Here is a 22736-nt window from a genome sequence, read left to right on the forward strand (position 1 = left end):
CAAAGTGGGGTGTGCGTAATTATTCAGCCCCCTGAGTCAATACTTTGTAATTGTAATAATTCCCTCAATTACTTTGTAAATAAGGTGATGGACTTGAGATCCAAAATTTCCTCAAGTTCCACCCCTTATGAAGATACCCCTTGCTGTCTTGGATCATTTACCTCCTTTTCTCCAATCACACTTAATGACTTAATTATAGTTTTAGGTAAAGTGAAATCCTCATCATGCTCTACATTCTAAAATCAGCCAGGTTCTTGCCTCTTTCCGTCCTTCAGTCAAGTCAAATATTGAATATCTTGGAGTAATATTTAACTCTTCTCTGGGCCTTGACTCTCATGTAAAATCTTTGTCTCATTCCTGTTTCTATCATTTAAGAAACATCTCTAAACTGCGACATATGGTGTCTTCAGCTGAACTGGAAAAACTCATTCATGCATTTGTGTCATCACGCTGAGATTACTGTAATTCCCTGTTTACTAGTTTGGATAAATCATCTTTCTCTCGCCGCCAGGCAATACAAAACGCAGCAGCCAGACTACTACACTCAACAAAAATATAAACGCAACACCTTTGTTACTGCTCCCATTCCCCATGGGATGGACGTAGAGACCTAAAATTCATTCCAGATACACAATATAACCATCCCTCCCAAACAGTGGTCACAAATCAGTCCAAATGTGTGGTAGTGGGCACATCTGCTATATTGAGATAATCCATCCCACCTCACAGGTGTGCCACATCAGGATGCTGATCTGACATCATGAGTAGTGCACAGGTGTACCTCAGACTGCCCACAACAAAAGGCCACCCTGGAATGTGCAGTTTTTTGCGCTATTGGGGGTCTGGGGACCCAGAACCGGTCAGTATCTGGTGTGACCACCATTTGCCTCATGCAGTGCAACACATCGTCGCATGGAGTCTATCAGATTGTCAATTGTGGCCTGTGGAATGTTGGTCCACTCCACTTCAATGGCTGTGCGAGGTTGTTGGATATTCGTGGGAACTGGTACACGCTGTCGTATACGCCGGTCAAGCACATCCCGAACATGCTCAATGGGTGACATGTCCGGTGAGTATGCTGGCCATGCAAGAACTGGGACATTCTCAGCTGCCATCTGCCCTGAACAATGTGAACCATGATTCATCCGTGAAGCGCACACCTCTCCAACGTGCCAGACGCCATCGAATGTGAGCATTTGCCCACACAAGTCTGTTACGGCGACGAGCTGGAGTCAGGTCAAGACCCCGATGAGGACGACGGGCATGCAGTTGAGCGTCCCTGAGACGGTTTCTGACAGTTTGTGCAGAAATTGTTTGGTTGTGCAAACCAATTGTTCCAGCAGCTGTCTGGGTGGCTGGTCTCAGACGATCTTGGAGGTGAACCTGCTGGATGTGGAGGTCCTGGGCTGGTGTGGTTACACGAGGTCTGCGGTTGTGAGGCCGGTTGGATGTGCTGCCATATTCTCTGAAACGCCTGTGGAGACGGCTTATGGTTGAGAAATGAACATTCAATGCACGGGCGACAGATCTGGTTGACATTCCTGCTGTCAGCATGCCAATTGCACGCTCCCTCATTGCTTGTGGCATCTGTGGCATTTTTCTGTGAGACAAAACTGCACATTCCAGGGTGGCCTTTTGTTGTGGGCAGTCTGAGGTACACCTGTGCACTACTCATGATGTCAGATCAGCATCCTGATGTGGCACACCTGTGAGGTGGGATGGATTATCTCAATATAGCAGATGTGCCCACTACCACACATTTGGACTGATTTGTGACCACTGTTTGGGAGGGATGGTTATATTGTGTATCTGGAATGAATTTTAGGTCTCTACGTCCATCCCATGGGGAATGGGAGCAGTAACAAAGGTGTTGTGTTTATATTTTTGTTGAGTGTAACTCGTCCTACCAAGCGTGTTCACATCACTCCCATCTTATATTCTTTACATTGGCTCCCGATAGAGTTTAGAATTTGCTTTAAAAATCTTGTTTTAACATACAGAGCACTAAATGGCCCCAGATTATTTATCCAAGCTTCTTATAAAATACACTGCTGCTTGTCGTCTCCGCTCAGACTCAGAGTCTGTTGGTTGTTCCCCTTACACGACTGAAGACAAAAGGGGGCGGAGCCTTTTAGTCTGTTGCACCAAGGCTGTGGAATAGTTTACACTACAATTACGTTTGCTTGACTCTGTGGATTCTTTTAAAAAGCAGTTAAAAACGTTTCTATTCAAACAAGCCTTTTGTTGATCTACATATTTTATATTCTTTACATTTGATCTTTTACACTGTGTATAATGTCTATTGATTGTATTGTTTATTTTAATATTTGTGTACAGCGCTTTGTGACTGCCTGTCTGTGAAAAGCGCTTAATAAATAAACTTTACTTACTTACTTTGTAGAACCAGCTTTTGCTGCAGTTCCAGCTGCCAGTCTTTTAGGGTCTGTCTCTACCAGCTTTGCACATCTACAGACTGAAATCTTTGCCCATTCTTCTTTGCAAAACAGCTCCAGCTCAGTCAGATTAGATGCACAGCATTTGTGAACAGCAGTTTTCAGATCTTGCCACAGATTCTCGATTGGATTTAGATCTGGACTTTGACTGGGCCAGTCTAACACATGGATATGTTCTGTTTTAAACCATCGCATTGTTGCCCTGGCTTCATGTTTAGGGTCGTTGTGAACCTCCGCCCCAGTCTCAAGTCTTTTGCAGACTCCAAGAGGTTTTCTTCCAAGACTGCCCTGTATTTGGCTCCATCCATCTTCCCATCAACTCTGACCAGCTTCCCTGTCCCTGCTGAAGAGAAGCCTCCCCAGAGCATGATGCTGCCACCACCATATCTGACAGTGGGGATGGTGTGTTCAGAGTGATGTGCAGTGTTAGTTTTCTGCCACACATAGCGTTTTGCATTTTAGCCATGATCCAAAACAACAAGGGGTATCTTCATAAGGGGTAGCACTTGAGGAAATTTTGGATCTCAAGTCCATCACCTTATTTACAAAGTAATTGAGGAAAGTATTACAATTACAAAGTATTGACTCAGGGGGCTGAATAATTACCACACCCCACTTTGCAGTTATTTATTTGTAAAAAATGTTTGGAATCATGTATGATTTTGGTTCCACTTCTCACGTGTGCACCACTTTGTGTTGGTCTTTCACCTGGAATTCAAATAAAACTGATTCATGTTTGTGGCTGTAATGTGACAAAATGTGGAAAAGTTCAAGGGGGCCGAATACTTTTGCAAGCCACTATAGTTGCAGCAGTTTTGTCGGCTGCACATCCATGATGCAAATCTGCTGTTACACCTCATCCCAAAGGTACTCTGTTGGATTAAGGTCGGATGACATTAGAGGAGTAATTCAACTCAATTTAATTCATTTTTATTTATATAACTCCATATCACAACAATAGTTGCCTTAAGCAGAGTTAACTCACTGTCATGTTCAATAAAGCAGTCTGAGATCATCTTACTAACATGTGACAAGGTGTGTTATTCTGCTAAAAGTCAGAAGGCTGGCTGTAGCTCAGGAGGTAGAGAAGGTCATCTACTGGTTGGAAGGTTGGTGGTTTGATCCCTGGCTGCCAAATATCCTTGGACATGATATTAACCAAGATGTGTCCATCAGAGTATGAATTGTGTGAACTTAAACATGAAAAAGGTGCTCGTGTGAATGAGAGATGTTGTATAAGAGGGCTCTGGGAAAGTAGAAAAGCTTTATAAGAATCAGCCCATTTAAGCTCGGCATACACGATTTTTCAGTCGTGCGACCACTTTGGGGATCTGCCCGAGTTTGGCCTTAATCGTGTATCATGCATCTTGTAGTATACATGGGGAAGCAATTAACACCTCACGACCAGCTCCCGATCATCAGTCATATGGTCTCAAGAAAATCAAACCTGTTTGAAATCCTGTCGGCCCTCGTCAGAGTGTCAACGCTGCCTCTCACACTGCACACGCGCAAACAGAAATGGAAGTAGAAAGATGGAGCAGCACGGCAGTGCGGTGTGAGATCTGGACACAAGTAATGGAGGCACAACTTGTAGAACTTTGGCAAGCTCATCCGAGCCTTTTCGATGTGGCCTCACAAATTTATCACGACCAAAACAACCGTGAAAAGAGTTGGATGGAAATTGCTGCTCAATCACAGCTGCCTGGTCAATGTTCTCCATTAGCAATTTAGCAAAGTTGATGGTGGTGGTGTGTATCTGAGTGAGTGAAAGACAGAGAGGGAGGGACAGATTTTGTGTTATAAGCTTCATGTTATGGACGCACAGTGTGAGCACTCAGGTCGCATCAGAGCATCAGGCCGTATAGTGTGAGACTCTGCATCGTGACCTACGAACTTCTAACCCCTGCGATTCAATCGTACAGTTTGAGCTGGAGCTGAATAACATGACTAAAAAAATTGCACAGTGTTTGCCCAGCTTTACCAGAAGAGGGTCACTGTGGTCATAAATGGATAGAGAAGAATTCTTGGGTAATCTACCCTCATGAAGGGAAATTTAAATGCTACAGTATTATGTATTTAAACACCATTTAACCAATACCCAAGTAATGCTCTGTGGGCTCTAAAGGACCAAAGGGTCTCAAAGAAAATATCCCCCAAATCATAACAGCACCGCCATCAGCCAGAATCATAGATACAAGGCAGGATGGATCTGTGCTTTCATGTTGAAATTATGACTGTGCTGCACCACTGAAATGATGGGCCAACTCATCTCCCGTGCAACATATTTATTTTTACAGAAAACTGTAAAGACAGAAAAATGTCTGATTAATCAGTTCTTTCGGCGCGCGGGCCGTACGCTGCCTCTTCACCACTACACTACTTCTTCTAGTCTAGCGTCAGCTACCGATGCGTACAAGACCGAGCGCCCTCCTCTGGTGGAACTTATACAACAGTAAAACTGACATTACAGTGGCCCGCTAAAAGAAAGTGGCTACTATTTTCATGTCTCTGTCTTTAACATAGTGCCACAACTGTATCATCTGAACATTGTAGAAACCAAGACTCATCAGACCTCGTCCAAACCTGTCCACCTGGTTATTTGTTTATTTGTCGTCTCCTTCTCTGTCCTCTGGAATAAACAAGGCATTTCTCAGAGTACTGCCAGCCGCTGAATATTTTTTCTTTTTCAGACCATTGATATGTGCACAACATGTTAAATTGTATACATATATGATACATATATTGTATACGAGGCAGAGAAAATGTGCAGGTGATTGTGTATATAAAGGTTTCACAGGCTGTGGAGGTGAACCTCACTCTGTGATGACATACACTGTCTATTTAACTGTCAGAAAACCTTTCCCCATCTTTGTACAATATAAACTTTAATTTGCAGCACACAAATGTACAGTACACACATTTTCACCCTGGCATCAGGTGTGATGGCGCATGGCAGCAGGTTGTCTACTTATTGTGAAGCAGCTTATGCAGGTGCCTCAGAGGTCTGAGAGGGTCAGGGGTGTGAGGCAAAGGGGACACTCATCCTTCCACTCCTTACAGCTTCTTACCCTGCACCTGTCTGCAATGTGGAGGTTTGCACAGGAACTTGAGCTGGGTCAGGAGGAGCAGTTAGCAGCTCCCAGGACACATTTTGGGTTGGTGGAATGTCCAGAGCATGTGTTGTGTGTCTGCATGTTTTTGAAGCCAGTTTGAAGTGTTAAAGCTAAACCTTTCCCGGTTGCTTTATACACTTGTGCTTATGTAGATACGACTTAACATACTACATAAGCACGGTGTCTATCTCAGTTATATGCAGTGTTGGTCAAGTTACTTGAAAAAAGTAATCAGTAACTAATTATGGATTACTTCCCCCGAAAAGTAATCCCATTACTTTACTGATTACTTATTTTCAAAAGTAATTAGTTTCTTAGTTACTTCTTACAAAATGATTTACAACCTGAATAGGTAATAAAACAATAGATCTTTCAGCCCAATTCTACTTTTTCTGCATAATCCATCATATAAAATGTAATCAAATGAAAAAGTCTCTTTTTGAAACTAGTTTTATTAGTTTTAATCTTTTAACTTTACGCATGAAGCAAACATTAAAATATATGCAGCATTCTCTGACTGGAAGAAATTAGTTTAACATTTAAACCTATTTTCTGCACATTCCAGCACATAAAATAAAATAGTTTTTTGTGTTTACACTCACTCTTTCAAATAAATGCACGTAAAACACAGCAGAAACTAAATAAAGTCAAAGACTCAGCGGTCCTGTTGCTCTATTTTCACCTGTATAGGAGGAGTGGGGCAGGCGGAGGTTTGCCCTGGTGCAGGTGTGTCGTAGCGGTCAGTGGAAGGATCTGGGAGTTTCACATTCTCGTGGCAGCGTACTGTCGGTGCTTGCTCAGACGTTTAGGGGTTTCTTTCGCTGTAAAAAGAAGTTTTCTTCCCATGCAGTGAGCAGCAGACGCTAATGTTTTTGTCACTTTTTACGGAATTTAGTAACGCAGCGTGCTTATGGGAAAGTAACAGTAATCTAATTACCTTTTTTGCAATAGTAATCCCTTACTTTACTCGTTACTTGAAAAAAATAATCAGATTACAGTAATGCGTTACTTGTATCTCTGGTTATATGTAAGAACCTGCTCTACAGATGCAGGAGGCCCTTTTGTTCAGATGCTTAGGTTTGAAACATAACATGACTATAAAGATACACAAAGCAACCAAAGGATATATGGATATGGATATTCTCACTGCATTTTCCTTTTCTGTTAAGTAATGGATTAGCTATGATATAATATACAGTGCTCCCTCGTTTATTGCGGGTGCTACATTCAAAAAATAACCCGCTAAGTGAATTTTTTTTAAACAATTATTATATATAATTTAAGGCTGTAAAACCCCTCACTGCACACTTTATACACTTTTCTCAGACAGGCATTAACATTTTCACACTTTTCTCTCTTGTTTAAACTCTCTTTAAGTTCAAACCTTCGTAAAAGTCCAGTGTTATAGAATGAAACCAAAGATCAAAACCTGTTTTCAGTCCCAAACATTTATTTGAGAAATAAATATACAGTATATTTGTTTTCCTATAATTTATAATGACGGATTTTAGAACTAACGAATTAAAATTTAATGATCAACCTACGAGGTCGGATACATAAGAAATTATTAATAGTGACTCAGGAGTATTTCACAGTTCCTCTGACCACGCCTCTTCGTCCTGGCGTCGCTTCACTGTAGTGTCTTTTTCCACTGAAGGCCAAGGTGCCGGTGTCTTTTTACGAGATAAGAACATAGTTATGGGTAGTTGTTGGCGCTCTTTTTTCTTCTGGTCAAGTAGATTCTTATAAACAGACATGCCACCTTCGATTATGTTTGAGAACTGTAATGAACGAAACATCAAACATCTTGCGCAGCTAGCTGAAGTTCATTTGCCATTCTCACCATGGTTGCCAAGCGATCAAATGTTAGTCCATCCTCCTTGTCTATATCAACACTTGCGTCCTCTTCATCCTCTTCTCCCTCGTCCTCGCTTGTCAGCTTTGTCATCTCTGCCAGGTCTTCATCAGTCAGCGGTTGTGACTGCGTATCAATCAGGGCATTAATGTCATCAGGAGTCATATCATTAAAGCGATCTCCCCCAAGCAGTTTAGCCAGATTCACAGCTGTATCTACCGCAGAGTGATGGATCTCATCAAGAGAGCATTCGGTAGGGTTGTGCACTGCTTCAGGCCACAGTTTTTTCCAGCAGGCATTTAAAGTTTCAGTTTTCATCTCCTGAATGGCTCTCTGAGTATTTTTGAGACAGGGCGCAATGTTGCATTCACGCCAGTAGTCCTTTAGTGAGAAATCTTGATCCGACTCCATAGCCACAACAAGATGTTGCAGGGTGTTGTGCGTATAGAGAGCCTTGAAAGCAAGTATGCTACCTTGGTCCATGGGCTGAATCAGCGGTGTAGTATTTGGCTGCAGAAATTCAATTTGCACACCATCATATGACAAATCATCAGCGTGGCCTCCAGCGTTGTCTACGAGCAGAAGTTTAGTCCTTTTCCTCTCAAATAATGCTTGACCTCCGGGATGAAACACTCAATTCAGATTGAGGCTTTTTTCATCCAAGCCTTTGCTTTGCATCCAGTAAACAGGCAACGCATTCTTATTTTTGTTTTTTAGTGCTCTTGGATTTCTTGACCTATAAATAAGCCCCGGTTTTATCATAGAGCCTGCAGCATTTCCACACATAACCAGGGTCACGCAATCTTTTTGGGCCTTGAATCCTGGGGCTTTGGCTTCGTCCTGCATTATAAATGTGCGAGAGGGCATTCGTTTCCAAAATAAGCATGTCTCATCCATATTAAAAACTTGTTCAGGCTCATATCTCCTTTCCTCGATGATCGCTTTAAATTTGTTGTTGCTTCTGCTCCAGTGGTATCTGCAGAGGCGGCCTCTCCATGCAGTGAAACACTTTTAAGCCCAAAGTGTTTCTTAAATTTCTCAAACCAGCCCTTGCTGTCATTAAATGAGCTTGGTTCTGCGTAAAAAGCACTCATCAATGGCCTGGGCTCCGCATCATCCTGCTCCTCGCTGTCAGCAAAAGTTTCATAAAGCTTTTTAGCTTTACTGCAGATAATGTTGGTATCCAGCGTAATGTTCTTTTCCCTGCAGCCACTGATCCACAAAGCCAAAGCAGACTCCATCCTTACGATGGTCTTGTTGCGGAAAGTTACAACCCTTTTTGCATCCTCGTTGAAACTTGTTGCTGCTTTCGTCCTTATGTTATTTTCCTCCTTCTTTATGTAACGAACCGAAGATTAATTTCGTTACTACAGCCGCGTAACTTCTACCTTCCTTTAGCATGCAAGAAGTGTAACTTTTTGTTTGATGGTTAGCATCTTTCTCTGTCTTTTGGGTGGTACCGCAGATGCCTTTGGACTTATGGTACAGCACAGCAGAGTCACACTGCTAGCATCCAAGATTTATGTTACTTTGACAAGCTGTAATGTATGGGAGACATGGCACGGATGAGACTGGTTGAAAATGGTCTACAGCCGATCAGGACGCAGACCACAATGCACTGTTTAAAAAAAAAAACGAAACAAAAAACAAAATACGCGAGGCCACGAAAAGTGAACAAATGTATTAGCTTTGGGTTAACTATGGGATTAGTACAGAATTAGCTAATAGATTACCTATCTTCTACTACAAATATTAGGTATATCATTTAGCATTTCCATGACTCTTTTGGGTCCTTGAAGAAAAGGCAATGCTCTCTGATTGGTTAGAGAGACACAGGCTGACTTCTGGATATTTCTACATTACTGTTTGCACCAATCGCTTTGCACTATTAAGAAATGTGTGCTTGTAAAAAGGTCATTCAGCCTCGATATTCACGCTCTGTCCAACATGTATGAAGAATATGAACGGACGCTGTAGTGAAATGGAGAGCTAACCATCTGAATGTGTACTGTGGATTCAGCCTGACCACCTGTTAAAAGTAATGCACTAGCATGGCTAATGGTAGCATCATTGCATGGACCCCATCTCTATTAAAATCATGTTAGCTTACATATAGGGCTTTGGAGTTGCCATTTTAGCTGGCCACGAATCAAAACAAACACACTGTGTTGGAAGGAAGATTGCTACGAACCATACTTAAAAGCAGCTCAAAAGAAAAAGGACGTTATAGAGACAGATTGTGTCCGGATGGAAAGAGACGGTACTTGCAAAAAATAGCGTGCATCGGAAATGTGGACCCGTACGAAATACAGCAGTGGAGTAGAAACCCTGAAGACCAACCGCTATTGACTTAGCCTGATATGTTGTCGTACCTTGTCTGTGGAGTCAGCGCATACATGGCGAACCAATTTCGCAATTATAAATCTCTAGAGGCGCACATCCAATTCACCAAGGATCGGGTACAAGATTTGGCTATTTTTAAGCCTTCACGTTGTGAATTCGCTGTCATTCCAACAAAGGTAAGTCAGCTCGAGTACTGCAAGTAAAATGCGTTTGATTTCCCTGCAAACATTCAGATTAGTGCAGCATAAATTCATTCATGAGGGGGAAATTACAGTAAGAACATGTGGAGGCTGTTAGGTGGATAACATAGTGAGTTCAGTGCACTGATGTGACATTGTCCTGAAGCATTTAGTCATTCTCTATGGTTAAAGAAATTGCACTAATTAATTCATATTTATTATAAATAAGATAAGATAACCTTTATTAGTCCCACACGTGGGAAATTTGTTTTGTCACAGCAGGAAGTGGACAGTGCAAAAGTTATGACGCAAAAATTAGAATACAATAAGAATAAATACAGTACACAACTGTACAGAATAGAATAAAATACTATATACAGTAGAATAAAATATAATAAAATATACAATAAGATAAAAATAGAATACAAATGCTATATACAACTGAGTAAAAATACAACGATGCCAGAAAAGATTATTGCACTTAGTGTTATTGCACACGTGTGGATGTGTGTGTTTCATCAGTTAAAGTCTTTATTGTGGAGTCTGACAGCAGTGGGGAGGAAAGACCTGCGAAATCTCTCCGTCCCACACCGTGGGTGCCGCAGTCTCCCACTGAAGGAGCTGCTCAGTGCTGTCACAGTCTGCTGCATGGGGTCGGAGATGTTGTCCAACAGGGATGACAGCTTAGCCGCCGTTCTCCTGTCACTCACCACTTTTGAACTTTGGCAGGTTCTTGAATGTTTTTAGTCAAGTCAAGTCAAGTCAAGTTTATTTATAGAGCACATTTAAAAACAACCAAGGCTGACCAAAGTGCTGTACAGTAAATACAGATAAAAATACAATAGAACACAATTTCGTAATAACACCTCGCTGATAAAAATAAAATAAAAATATATAAAACAAATAAATTAAACCTTTCTAAAAGCCAATGAAAAGAGGTGAGTTTTAAGAGCGGTTTTAAAAGTTTCTAGGCTTTTGGAGAGTCTGACGTGAGGAGGTAAACTGTTCCACAGTCTGGGTGCAGCCACAGCAAACGCCCTCTCTCCCTTTGTCTTTAATTTATACCTGGGAACATCTAAAAGCATCAGGTCGGCTGACCTCAAAGATCTCCTGGGGCGATAAGTACTAAGGAGTTCTGACAGGTAAGAAGGTGCAGTGCCATTTAAAACCTTAAAAGCCAGCAATAAGATTTTAAAATCAATCCTAAAGGCAACTGGGAGCCAGTGGAGAGAGCAGAGAACCGGAGTGATGTGGTCTCTTTTTTTTGAACCGGTCAACAGGCGAGCGGCAGCGTTCTGCACCAGTTGAAGGCGATGTAGACAGGAACGATCTAGGCCAGCATAGAGGGAATTGCAGTAGTCTAGCCGTGAAGTAATAAAAGCATGGACCACTCTTTCTAGATCGTTCCTGCAAAGGTAAGACTTGACTTTGGCTAAAATCCGCAAATGATACAAAGATCCCTTAACTACAGAGCTGATTTGTTTATCAAGTTTAAAAGCATTGTCAAAAATAACACCAAGACTCTTAATGGAAGAAGTGCAATCGGAGGTTAGGGGTCCCAAAAAGTCAAGAGAGAAGTTGGGATCTTTAGGAAGCCCAAACACAATGACTTCAGTTTTGCTTTCATTAAGGTGTAAGAAGTTAAGAGTCATCCAAGTCTTAATGTCAGACAAGCAGTAGAGTAGCGGCTGCAAAGAAACATTGCAGTTCAACCTCAGAGGGAGGTAGATCTGAATATCATCGGCAAAGATGTGGAAGGACACATTATGTTTACGGAGCACATCGCCCAGAGGGAGCAAGTACAGAATAAACAACAGAGGGCCTAGTATGGACCCCTGAGGTACGCCACAGGTTAAAGGAGCTCTGGGAGATGACAGTTCACCAAGGTGAACAGAAAAACTCCTATTATTCAAATAGGACTGGAAAAACTTTAAGACAGTGCCCTTTAAACCGACACAATGTTGAAGGCGGGATAGCAGTATGTTGTGATCAACAGTGTCGAAGGCTGCTGTCAGATCCAGGGTTACTAAGACAGCAGCACAACCAGAGTCAACAGTTAAAAGCAAATCATTAAAAACTCTCAGAAGGGCGGTTTCTGTGCTATGCCGAGCTCTAAAACCAGACTGGAACTTCTCATAGAGATTGTTATTGTCAAGAAATAGCTGGAGCTGCGTGAGGGCGGCTCGTTCCAGTACTTTAGACAGAAAAGGGAGGTTGGAAATGGGCCTATAGTTAGAGAGTAGGGATGGATCTAGATTAGGCTTTTTAAGGAGAGGTTGAACAACAGCGTGCTTGAAGGGTGTTGGAAAACAACCAGAACTGAGGCAGGCATTGATCAGGACCAGAAGGAAAGGTCCGACTGAGTCCAGAACCTGCTTCAGAAGCCGAGAGGGGATAGCATCGGTGGAACAGTTGGTAGTCTTAATCTTGCAGACTATTTCATGCAGCTGAGAGAGAGAGATTGGTTCGAACTGATTAAAGGCAGAATGGCACAAAGACAAAACACAGGGATTGGAAGGTGAAGATGGAATGACAGACTGCAGGGAGGAAATCTTGTTTACAAAGAACTTTAGAAAGTCATTACAGAGGGTGGCAGAAGGTGTGAGGCTGGTGGATGTGTAAGGATTTACAATGGAATTTAAAACACGAAACAGAGTCTGAGGTTTATGGACACTACTGCTAACCAGGTTTGATATGTAGGAGGACTTGGCCTCTTTAACGGCTTTCTGATAGGTTGAAAGAGAGTCTCTGAGGATATTAAAAGAAACGTGCAGCTTGTCCTTTTTCCATTTTCTCTCAGCACACCTACAGGTGCGCCTGAGAGCACGAACAGAGTCTGTAATCCAGGGTTCAGCGTGAGCTTTGGGACGGAGTGTTTTTAGGGGAGCGATGAGGTCCAAAATAGAAGTACATGTTGAGTTGAAAAGAGCAGTTAAATCTTCTGCACACAAGGAATCAATCCAGTCCACCGTGGAGAGCTCAGAGTTGCTAAAAGCAGCAGAAAACTGAGATGGTACATGGGTATTGATGATCCGGTGACGGCGTGAAGGAGGTTTAACTGCAGCATCAGAACAATGTGCAGTGGCAGAAAATAGAACAGGAAAATGATCGGAGATACACGCACTCTCACAAATTTCAGAGATGTGGATACCCAAGCCGTGAGACATGACAAGGTCCAAAGTGTGACCCTTCTCATGTGTGGAGCCAGACACACACTGAGTAAGGTTGAAGGAATCCAACAGTGAAACAAAGTCTCTAACCAGGGGTTTAGATGGACAGCACACATGAATATTCAGGTCACCAACAATAAGAAAATGATCGAAATCTACTGAAAGCCCTGAAAGGAATTCCCCAAACTCACTGATAAAGTCCTTGTTAAATTTGGGAGGACGATATACCACTGCAATCAGTAACGGAGTGGATGAGTTTAGTTTAAAAAGCTGTAGTTCAAAGCTGGAAAAAGAGGAAAAAGAAATCTGATGGCAGTCATAAACAGATTTAAAAACACAGGCGAGGCCTCCGCCTTTGCCAGAGGACCTGGGAGTGTTTAAAAAACAACAGCCTGTTTTTACAAGATGGCGCCAGTATGTTCGGCTCGCCGTCACTCCTCCTCCTGTTTTTTGGTTTTTTGTTTGCTGTTCTTTGCCTTAACTGTGGAAATCAACTCGCTCCGGACTTATGACCGGCAAACTCTCTTTATTATTCGAGACTCAGCAGTGTCAGCACCTTTGTCCTCTGTCTTTGATGGACAAACAAGCGGTGTGCCTCCACTGTTCGATGGTATTCCACCTTACCTACGTCGCACCTGGTTCCTCCCTCCCAAGCTACACCGGAAAAAACGTTGGAGAAGACGAGGGAAGCGAAGTGGTCTCCTGGCTCGCACAAAGGCATTTCTATCACTCTCCTGCCTGGCTGATCCTCCCCTCGCTCAGATGGGTTTCTGCTACTCTGCTGCGGTGAGGGGCTCACTCCAGCCCAGAGGACCCTGGGTGAAAACCGTCTCTCAAACTCCGCCTGCTGTTGCTCCGGCTTTACCGGTAGGCCCGCTTCTTGGCCCGCGCCTCCCTCGGTCATCTGGCTCACTCCTCGCCATGCCGGCGGCGGCGTTCTCCTCTGGTAGGCGACTCTCTGCCTGGTGTTTGCTCCCTTCCTGCGTGACTCTCCGGGTCCGTCGCTCGCTGTTTCCGTTCCGGGTCCTCGGTCATCGGCTCTCCTACAGCCACGGATCCGCAGATTTGGTGCTACAAATTCTAACCTACGCCCACTCACCCGCATATCAACCCCGATGACAGCTACTGATCTCACCTTATCTATGGCTTTGATCAACACTCGATCCCTCTCCAATAAGACGTTTCTGCTCAAGGATTTTTTCTCTTCTTACGACTTGGATTTTATGTTCCTGACGGAGACCTGGTTACGCGCTGGTGAGACTGTGGCTTTCTCTGAGCTTCTTCCTCCAGGCTGTTGTTTTTTAAACACTCCCAGGTCCTCTGGCAAAGGCGGAGGCCTCGCCTGTGTTTTTAAATCTGTTTATGACTGCCATCAGATTTCTTTTTCCTCTTTTTCCAGCTTTGAACTACAGCTTTTTAAACTAAACTCATCCACTCCGTTACTGATTGCAGTGGTATATCGTCCTCCCAAATTTAACAAGGACTTTATCAGTGAGTTTGGGGAATTCCTTTCAAGGCTTTCAGTAGATTTAGATCATTTTCTTATTGTTGGTGACCTGAATATTCATGTGTGCTGTCCATCTAAACCCCTGGTTAGAGACTTTGTTTCACTGTTGGATTCCTTCAACCTTACTCAGTGTGTGTCTGGCTCCACACATGAGAAGGGTCACACTTTGGACCTTGTCATGTCTCACGGCTTGGGTATCCACATCTCTGAAATTTGTGAGAGTGCGTGTATCTCCGGTCATTTTCCTGTTCTATTTTCTGCCACTGCACATTGTTCTGATGCTGCAGTTAAACCTCCTTCACGCCGTCACCGGATCATCAATACCCATGTACCATTTCAGTTTTCTGCTGCTTTTAGCAACTCTGAGCTCTCCATGGTGGACTGGATTGATTCCTTGTGTGCAGAAGATTTAACTGCTCTTTTCAACTCAACATGTACTTCTATTTTGGACCTCATCGCTCCCCTAAAAACACTCCGTCCCAAAGCTCACGCTGAACCCTGGATTACAGACTCTGTTCGTGCTCTCAGGCGCACCTGTAGGTGTGCTGAGAGAAAATGGAAAAAGGACAAGCTGCACATTTCTTTTAATATCCTCAGAGACTCTCTTTCAACCTATCAGAAAGCCGTTAAAGAGGCCAAGTCCTCCTACATATCAAACCTGGTTAGCAGTAGTGTCCATAAACCTCAGACTCTGTTTCGTGTTTTAAATTCCATTGTAAATCCTTACACATCCACCAGCCTCACACCTTCTGCCACCCTCTGTAATGACTTTCTAAAGTTCTTTGTAAACAAGATTTCCTCCCTGCAGTCTGTCATTCCATCTTCACCTTCCAATCCCTGTGTTTTGTCTTTGTGCCATTCTGCCTTTAATCAGTTCGAACCAATCTCTCTCTCTCAGCTGCATGAAATAGTCTGCAAGGTTAAGACTACCAACTGTTCCACCGATGCTATCCCCTCTCGGCTTCTGAAGCAGGTTCTGGACTCAGTCGGACCTTTCCTTCTGGTCCTGATCAATGCCTGCCTCAGTTCTGGTTGTTTTCCAACACCCTTCAAGCACGCTGTTGTTCAACCTCTCCTTAAAAAGCCTAATCTAGATCCATCCCTACTCTCTAACTATAGGCCCATTTCCAACCTCCCTTTTCTGTCTAAAGTACTGGAACGAGCCGCCCTCACGCAGCTCCAGCTATTTCTTGACAATAACAATCTCTATGAGAAGTTCCAGTCTGGTTTTAGAGCTCGGCATAGCACAGAAACCGCCCTTCTGAGAGTTTTTAATGATTTGCTTTTAACTGTTGACTCTGGTTGTGCTGCTGTCTTAGTAACCCTGGACCTGACAGCAGCCTTCGACACTGTTGATCACAACATACTGCTATCCCGCCTTCAACATTGTGTCGGTTTAAAGGGCACTGTCTTAAAGTTTTTCCAGTCCTATTTGAATAATAGGAGTTTTTCTGTTCACCTTGGTGAACTGTCATCTCCCAGAGCTCCTTTAACCTGTGGCGTACCTCAGGGGTCCATACTAGGCCCCCTGTTGTTTATTCTGTACTTGCTCCCTCTGGGCGATGTGCTCCGTAAACATAATGTGTCCTTCCACATCTTTGCCGATGATATTCAGATCTACCTCCCTCTGAGGTTGAACTGCAATGTTTCTTTGCAGCCGCTACTCTCCTGCTTGTCTGACATTAAGACTTGGATGACTCTTAACTTCTTACACCTTAATGAAAGCAAAACTGAAGTCATTGTGTTTGGGCTTCCTAAAGATCCCAACTTCTCTCTTGACTTTTTGGGACCCCTAACCTCCGATTGCACTTCTTCCATTAAGAGTCTTGGTGTTATTTTTGACAATGCTTTTAAACTTGATAAACAAATCAGCTCTGTAGTTAAGGGATCTTTTTATCATTTGCGGATTTTAGCCAAAGTCAAGTCTTACCTTTGCAGGAACGATCTAGAAAGAGTGGTCCATGCTTTTATTACTTCACGGCTAGACTACTGCAATTCCCTCTATGCTGGCCTAGATCGTTCCTGTCTACATCGCCTTCAACTGGTGCAGAACGCTGCCGCTCGCCTGTTGACCGGTTCAAAAAAAAGAGACCACATCACTCCGGTTCTCTGCTCTCTCCACTGGCTCCCAGTTGCCTTTAGGATTGATTTTAAAATCTTATTGCTGGCTTTTAAGGTTTTAAATGGCACTGCACCTTCTTACCTGTCAGAACTCCTTAGTACTTATCGCCCCAGGAGATCTTTGAGGTCAGCCGACCTGATGCTTTTAGATGTTCCCAGGTATAAATTAAAGACAAAGGGAGAGAGGGCGTTTGCTGTGGCTGCACCCAGACTGTGGAACAGTTTACCTCCTCACGTCAGACTCTCCAAAAGCCTAGAAACTTTTAAAACCGCTCTTAAAACTCACCTCTTTTCATTGGCTTTTAGAAAGGTTTAATTTATTTGTTTTATATATTTTTATTTTATTTTTATCAGCGAGGTGTTATTACGAAATTGTGTTCTATTGTATTTTTATCTGTATTTACTGTACAGCACTTTGGTCAGCCTTGGTTGTTTTTAAATGTGCTCTATAAATAAACTTGACTTGACTTGACCACCTCCACTGGGTCCAGAGGACATCCTAGAACAGAGCTGGCCCTGCGGATCAGCCTGTTCAGTCTCTTCAGCAGAGATGCTGCCGCCCCAGCAGACCACGTGATGACATCCTTGCATTGCATACTTCAGGTTCATTTTCTGCAGGCAGGTTTCTGACAGAGAACAGGCAGATTTACACTATAACATGCAGCGTTCTATAGATGGACACAAAAAGAAATGAAAATTTACATGTATGTGCCAACTTTCTAAACACTTTGTTACATTTATGATTAAGCAGATAAAACACATTTGTGTCTGGCTCATAGTTCTTGTCTTTAAATTAACTTTGTGTGTGTTTCAGGTCCTGCACTCTCAAAGACTGAATGAACCAGCATTGCAGCCATGGGTCATTGTGAGCATCACAGGGAAGGTTGAACCTGTAAGGCCGGAGTCGCGGAGACCTACACCCACGTCACTGCTCTTCTGTTTAATGTAGAAGCAACTGTGTTGATCTGTGGCACAAGGACTGTTACAGATGAACCTGCATACTGGGTTTTGCTGGGTAATGTGACCAAGATACAGCCAGAGGTTGGCCATAAGATAGACTTCTCCTCTTCAGCTGTCCAAAAAAAGTCTCTTGATCAAAACAAACAGACCATCCGTATTGACAGGTAAAAGGAGGCGTCCTCAAAAAAGAAAAATCCCACCTGCTACTGTGGAGGAGTTGTCACTGCTATTGGATACTGTGCTGGTACACAGTAAAGCTGTGGGTTGTGGGAATGACCCATAATGTTTTATCTAGGGGTCTAGATTTATGCCTGTAGTGCACTGCCGTGCAAATAATTTACATTTACTGAGTATGTACTGACTGAGTCCCACTGTTCAAAAATTGAATAAAGAAACAAACTAATTTTTGCCTCTTTTTTTTTTTTTAAATTAAAACCACCTTATAGAACATCACATCAGTTCCAATGTAGCCTGCTGTTGTTACCACTGTCCTGTTTGAAATGGAATGAGTGCATGTGCCGATATTAAACCCAAGGTACTAACTAGCTAACTGACTGCCCATTAACCTTATAACTCGTGGTGTGTGTGTGTTCATAATGAGACCACCAGGTTCATAATGGATATAAGGTTTTTTTTTGGTTTGTTTTTTAAAAAAAAAAGGAGATAAAAAAAAGATCCGTCAATCAAGAATAATGTTGGATCAGTGTTTCAATATTTATCTTTTATTAGATGTTCGTGTGGTTTGTTATTTGCCTTTTGGTTGAAAGTACACTGAGAGAGGACTTTATTAGTGATCTTCAGTATTTTTTTTCATATTAATGTAATTTTTTCATCTAATTAAATACAGTTCAAGGAGGGAGAGAGGAAAGAGGGAACGTGAGGAGATAGTACAAGGTCAGGAAGAACCAGGTAAGAAAACAGACGGAACAGTGACAGGCACAACAAACTGTTAAACTGACAAAGAGAAAAAAAAAACTAATTTTACTCATAATCTGGAAGTTTTGTTCTCCCTGTATTAAAGCTGCTATACAGAATCTGCAAAACAAACTGGGTTGAAACATTTTGACCCTCTTTAACAACATTCTAACATAACGTTATCATTGATTTTGGAGATTAAAATTAATTTTTTTTTTTTATGTGGTTCAGCCACAACTCTACTAAAATCTCAGCCAACAATAGGTAGGCCAATCTTTGGCTCATCTAGTTGTCTGTATGACTGCCGCAGTACATGCGTCACATTTGCGCACTATCAGAAAGTGCCAAACGGTGCCCTGGTGCAGTGAGGAGCTGTAAAGGGAAGCAGAATGCTCTGTTTATAAGCTAGTTTGTTCCATAGATTCTGTACAGCAGCTTTAAATGTTTTCCAAAAGCACACATACACTTATCTGTCATGGCTGTGTACCGGCAGGCAAGGAGGAAGGACCCAAAATGCAGGATTCAGTGAGGCGAAGTTGAACTCAAAGTAAACAGCTTTATTTGCAGGTTGCAGATGAACAGCGGATTTACTACACTGGGAAAATATAAACAGGGACCGAAACACAGAGCATAGCCTGAGGGCGAGTAGACATTAACAACGTAACAGAGAACAAAGGAAACACAGGGCTAATATACACACGGCAGTAAAGAGGAAAAAAACTGACCGGTTTCTTGCCAAATAGTGAGCCAAATGTGTTCACCTATATATTTCATCTAGAGTTGCTATATTAAACATTTCAGACTAAGTTACTATCCTGTAAGCACAATCAGCATTTGTAAACATATTTTTTATCATATAAAATTGTACTTCAGAAATGCATTATAAACATCCACAACTATCAATCGGAGCTTTGTTGTAAAGTGTAAAGCATAAAACCATTTATTAATGAATAATAAATATTTATAAATGCCAAATGGGAGCCTTATTGTAAAGTGTAAAGCATAACACCATTTATTAATCACTAATAAACATTTATAAATGACAAAAGATAGCTTTGTCGTAAAGTTTAAAACATGTCAACATTTATTAAGCACTAATAAACATTTATAAATGCCAAAAGTGAGTCTTAAATGTATAATGTCACCATTTATAACACTTAGACCTAAATTACAATCAGTGCTTGAAATAACATTTAACTGCTGTCAAAAATGGCAATGTATTGTAAGAGTAACACATGTAACATTAAATGTGTTTTTTAAAACACCAAACAGTCACCCACTCCAAAAAAAGTTCATGCCAGACTGGTTCAAACTGGAAATATTTTTTGTATGTCCTTAAATAAGCGTCCCAGTGGTCCATCAGGGTGTCGCGCTCCAGTTCCTCCTTAAGAAAAGTCAGTTTCTCTTGCTCCTTGTTAAGAAGGGCAGTTGCAGTAGGGGCAGGATTAGAAGAAGAATCTAAAGAACAAACAATTATTAAATTACAACACTAAAATAAGTTATAATCTAAACTTGGGAAACTCAAATAAAATATTGATTAAAAACGGTTACAACTTGAATTTATAAAAAGCCACTTTGTAAAAATTATGTTATATACACATGTGGTGGTTCAGACATTTCTAAAACAAGGCAAATAATTCTTATGTGTACTGCCTTACCAGGGTGTTTAATATAAATTTAATGATGCACATAAACAAAACTAAAAATATACAACTAAGTGATATCAATCGTTTGGAATAACCAATAGTAATAGAGCTATTCACATGTTATGTGACGTTAGTTAGCCACTGTAGCTAGCAGCCAAATGGCTCGGTAGCTAGCTAGCTAGCATTATACTCACCTTCATGTCTAACTGCTGACGTCGTTGGCTTAGTGCAATCTAGATCATCCAGTCTCTGCTTTTTGTATCTCTTCGAATGTGTGCTAACTGTGTAAGTCGCAGACGCACACAAATTTTTATCTTCTGCTCCATCCATGGCGCAGCAACTTGAACGAGCGCCTTCAGTGTGTCTGTTCGTGCCCCTTTGGCTTGACCCTCCACTGCCTGTCGCGCTCTGAGAGGAGGGGCTTTCCTTAATAAAGTTAACTGTGATTGGATGCTTGTATAAGCTCCTCTGCGTTTAAATTAAATTTGTTTTCCCTCCCTTTGGCAGCAGAACATATTTTTTTAGCATGAATCCAGCAGGTTAGATCTACATAACAAAGTCGGAGATACATTATAACAGGTGAGACAATCCTCTCTTTTGCGTGGGACTATTTTTGATTATAGGGTTTGTTTTATATAGCATGTGAAGTTCTTTAACTCTGAACCGATTTGCACTAGACTCCCATAGAGTATTTTACGGTGTTTCGAGGTGATAATAAAATAAATTACTCATTTTTTTCCACCAGAATGTCTTTGGGAATGAGATTGCGTGCCAGAATAGAAGGAAAACAAACTAAATATAAGGCACTAAGGCTCATTAAATGGCTGCAGAAGAAACACCTGCTAAAAAAGAAGCTTAGATGTCCTGTTTGTCACCATAAGATGAAAATGATTTCCGTGGTGAAGAAAGACCAATATATGTGGTATGTATAATGCATGATAATGTAGTGCATGTAGTAAATATAACAAAATATTTCAGTTATCAATGCAAGAGGGAGCATTAACCTCTTTTCATTATTATTTTCTTCATACTTAATTTTGTGATTATCTTTTCAATTAATGCTCTTGTTTAAGGGTCCATTTCTTTACTTAACTCATTGATATGTTCTCAGGTGCTGCAAAAGAGCAAGTCATAGGAAAGTTTCCAGAACAATTAGAACTGGCTCCCTCTTTGAGAAATCAAAAACATCTCTTTTCAGTTGGATGAAGTTCATTTACAGGTATATGTAGATGTAGACATTAATAGCAATGCACCTTTCATAATTGAACACCAATACGAGACTTGTGAAATAAAATTAGGGCCTCAGTAAGTAATAATTGCCTCAATTTCTATCACAGATTTTCACAAGGGCTCAGGCTCAGACAAATAGATATGATCGATGATGAAGTGGCTGGCAGCTCCAGAACACTAAGTAGCATGGCAAGACACATTCGACATGTTTGTATACGTGCAATTAAAAGACACAGAATAAACTATGGACACCGTCTTGGTGGTGACAGAGAATTTGTGGTTATAGATGAAAGCTGTCTCCGTCATCAGCGAAAGGTTGGTAAACTCTCAGACAGGTTTGTTAGAATCAATGCAGATCTGACTGTGTCCTCTAAACATGGAAACCTTTACCATAAGTAAAAAAAATTAGTAGAAGCAACCATCTTTTTGAATGTTTCTTTGTAGATATTTAATTTTATTCTTTTTAATTTTAATTCTGTTTAATTTTATTCTTTTTGTTTTCAGTATGCACGTGGACGCTTTGGAAATGCATGGAAAAGGAAGAAATGGGTATTTGGAATGATGGGAATTAAAGACAAAAGGCGAAGGCTCGTGTTAAAACTTGTTGAAAAACGATCAAGGCGCCACCTTGTTCCTCTGATCAGACAGCATGCTAAGTTGGGTAGTGCCATTATCAGTGATGAGTGGAGAGCCTACAAGAATGTTTTGACAAACATAGGGTACAGACATTACACTGTAAATCACAGCAGGTGGTTTGTAGATCCTCAATCTGGCAGTCATACACAGCATATCGAAAGGGCTTGGATGACCATCAAAGGACATGTCCGTAGACTAAGAGGAAATTGCACTGAGAAGTTGCTGGAGGAACACCTGATGGTTCTTGAGTGGTCATCTTGGCTTGGTTCGCGACACCCTGATGGACCACTGGGACGCTTATTTAAGGACATACAAAAAATATTTCCAGTTTGAACCAGTCTGGCATGAACTTTTTTTGGAGTGGGTGACTGTTTGGTGTTTTAAAAAACACATTTAATGTTACATGTGTTACTCTTACAATACATTGCCATTTTTGACAGTAGTTAAATGTTATTTCAAGCACTGATTGTAATTTAGGTCTAAGTGTAAAAAAATCGTGACATTATACATTTAAGACTCACTTTTGGCAATTATAAATGTTTATTAGTGATTAATAAATGGTGTTATGCTTTACACTTTATAATAAGGCTCCCATTTGGCATTTATAA

The 22736-nt window shown here is 41.6% G+C and overlaps 1 long non-coding RNA gene across 1 annotated transcript; it reads left to right on the forward strand.

The window, feature by feature from the left end:
• Positions 1-21010: 21010 nt before the first annotated feature.
• Positions 21011-21729, forward strand: LOC309691387. Its single transcript, XR_014271987.1, has 3 exons — positions 21011-21184; positions 21374-21481; positions 21600-21729. It is a non-coding gene; the product is annotated as an uncharacterized lncRNA (long non-coding RNA).
• Positions 21730-22736: the final 1007 nt, after the last annotated feature.

The sequence above is a fragment of the Aulonocara stuartgranti genome (genome assembly GCF_965226115.1).
Source record: "Aulonocara stuartgranti genome assembly, chromosome: 16".
Taxonomy (NCBI): Eukaryota; Metazoa; Chordata; class Actinopteri; order Cichliformes; family Cichlidae; genus Aulonocara; species Aulonocara stuartgranti.